The 3,016-nt window shown below is 34.9% G+C and overlaps 1 pseudogene; it reads right to left on the bottom strand.

Moving 5' to 3' along the window:
• Positions 1–1,631: 1,631 nt before the first annotated feature.
• Positions 1,632–2,232, bottom strand: LOC105469891 (high mobility group protein B3-like; annotated as a pseudogene).
• Between the last annotated feature and the right edge of the window lie 784 nt (positions 2,233–3,016).

Here is a 3,016-nt window from a genome sequence, read left to right as displayed (position 1 = left end):
TACGTAGGGAAAAAATAATAGCTTTAAATGTTTATATTAGAGAAGAAAAAATGTCTAAAATCAATTATCTAAGCTTCCATCTTAAGAAGCTAAAAAATAAAGATCAAATTAAGTCCAAAATAGAAGGAAGGAAATAATAAAGATCAGAGTGGAAACCAGTGAAAATGGACAAAAACAGTAAGAATATCAATTTTTTTTAAATGCTAGGGCTTTTTTTAAAAAAAAATAAAATTGATAAACCATTAGCTAGACTGATCAGGAAGAAAAGAGAGAAAACACAAATAACTGATATCAAGAATGAAAGACAGCATATCCCTGTAGACCCTACAGATGTTAAAAGGATAAAACAGAATATTATGAAGAACTTTATGGCAATAAATTTGACAACTTAGATAAAAAAGACAAATTATTTGAAAAAAATGATTTGCCAAACTGGAAAAGAAGTTAAAAATCTGGAGTGCCATGCACTTATTAAAGAAATTGAATTTGTAAATAAACCCCTTCCCATAAAGAAAACTCCAGGTCTAGATGGCATCACTGATGAATTCCTTACAACGTTTCAGGAAGAAATAATACAAATTTCATGTAAATATTTTCATAACATAGAGGAGGTAACATTCTCCAATTTGTTTAACGAAGATAACATTATTCTAATACCAAAACCAGACCAAGATATTGTAAGAAAAGAAAACTAAAGACTAATGTCCCTCATGAATATAACATAAAAATCTCTAACAAAATATTAGCAAAGAGTCTACTGATTTTTATTTTTATTTTTAAAATTGTAATATTGTTTATTTAACTTCAAAAGCATTTCAGCATTCTAAACATACAAAAAAAAAGACAACATTGCAAATTGTGTTTAAGTACAGAAGGTTTTTGAATTTTCATTGATGCAGTGGCTCTTCACTTTGCTGACACTGAAGAATTCTAGAGTTTGTTTAAGAAACAGTTTAAAAACTATCACACTTAACTGAAACAAACAAACAAAAAGCACTTCTCATGCCGACTGACCCTCCTTTGTTTACAGCTAAGAATGGAGGCAGAATGCTATGTCATTATATACAGAAACATGACAACCTGAAGTTAAATGGATGCCTGCTGCAGACACCGGGTCCAACCTCACAGTGCATGAGCTACGACCCCTCCGAAAGGCATCTTCCCCTGCAGCCTCAATGTCAAGCAAGGAGTGTCAAGAGTTTGTCTCCATTGTTTTGTTCTTTTTACAAACTAGAGATAAATACAGTTGATAACTCAGGATTTCAAGCCAATAGCTATATGTTAACACCACTTCACGAGTTAAAAAAAAGAGAGGGGGGAGCGTGCAGAAACATCTTTAAACACCTTGTCTCACCAACAGCAAAGTGCGCAGAGTGAGGAGAACACAAGATTATTTTTTCATTTTAAAAATGTTTAGAAATATGTACAATGTTGATACAGCTTCAGGGTGCTCTGGACACTGATGGCCATTTCATGTAAACCACTGACAATTTCTGGAGCACTTTGAGAGACTACAATCTGATCGTGATCAAATTTTGTAATTAAACCTAATGAGGGCAACAGACACTTGATGTGTTAATTAAGGTGCTCCCCTAGTCTAACGTCGTCACAAGGAGACAGATAAACAGTTTTTAAAATTCATCCTTCTCCTCCTCTTCTTCCTACTCGTCATCTTTGTCTTCCTCTTCCACCTTTTTCCAGGCAACTTTAGCAGGACGCTTTGCACCATCAAACTTTCTTTTAGTCAGCAACATCGTTCTTATACTTCAGCTTTGCCACCTTGGTGATGTAAGGCGGCTTTTCACTGTTACATGTTAATCCACATCTCACCCAGCCTTTTTGCGACATTTCCAATAGAGATACCAGAGTTTGTGGATTTAATATTGGGTCAGAATTCGGAACAGAACAGGAAGAATCCACATGGCGGGATCCAAACGAAGGATTAGGGTCCAACTAAGGGAGGCAAGAAAAAGGATCCTAATGCCTTCCTTAGCTGGTCCATAATCCTTCATTTCCCTATCACAGCATACTTTATCCGCCTTTGCCATTTCATCAAATTTAGACTTCTCTTTCCCAGACAGTGTCTTCCACCTCTCAGGGCACTTCCTAGAAAATTCTGCAAAATTGACGGACCTCTGGGGTTTTCTTCTTATGTTCTTCTCTGCACATCTGCACAAAGAAGGCATAAGCAGACATCTTGCCCTTTGGTTTCTTGGAGTCACCTTTAGCCATCCTGACTGTATTGTTCACTAGTCTGGACAAGTGCAGGGCATGACATGCTGCTCAGCACTCCCCAGCCTCAAGCTAGCTGCCTCCACGAGAGTCACCTTGAGATTTTAAAAGGAATAACATATTGTAAGCAAATAGAGTTTATCCCAGGAATGCAAAGGTTATTCAACATTTAAAACTTCATCAACACAACTCACCATGTTAACAGAATAAAAAGAGAACAACTATATGATCACCTCAAGAGATAAAAAAACAAATGAAAAATGCAAACAAAACCATTTGACAAAATTCTACATCTATTCAGCATAAAAACTCTCAACAAACTAGGAGCAGAGAATGTTCTCAATTGATGAATGGTGTCTATGACAAACCTAAACTAGCTTTATACTCAGTGGTAAAAGATGGAATGAGTTCTAATCTAAAATCATGAACAAAGCAAGAATATCTGTTCTTACCAACTCTAACAGACATTATACAAGAGATTCTAGTCAGTGAAAGAGAAAAGTAAGAAATAAGTGTCATGTAGATTTGAAAATAAGAAGTAAAACTATCTTTATTCTCATGTGACATGACTATGTACATAGAAAATCCTGAGTCTACAAAAATGCTACTAGAAATAAGAAGTTTTAGATCATAGAATACCAGCTCGACATACAAAAATCAAATGTATTTCTACATACTGTCAAGACCAAGTGAAAAGAAATTTTATTATAGCATTCTCAACACCATTAAAAAATTATATATTTAGGAATAACTTAACAAAATGGTACAATACTTGTGCACTGAA

This window comes from Macaca nemestrina, chromosome 2 (assembly GCF_043159975.1).
Source record: "Macaca nemestrina isolate mMacNem1 chromosome 2, mMacNem.hap1, whole genome shotgun sequence".
Lineage (NCBI taxonomy): Eukaryota > Metazoa > Chordata > Mammalia > Primates > Cercopithecidae > Macaca > Macaca nemestrina.
Note: the sequence above shows the minus strand (reverse complement) of the source record. Positions and strands in the feature narration are given on the sequence as shown.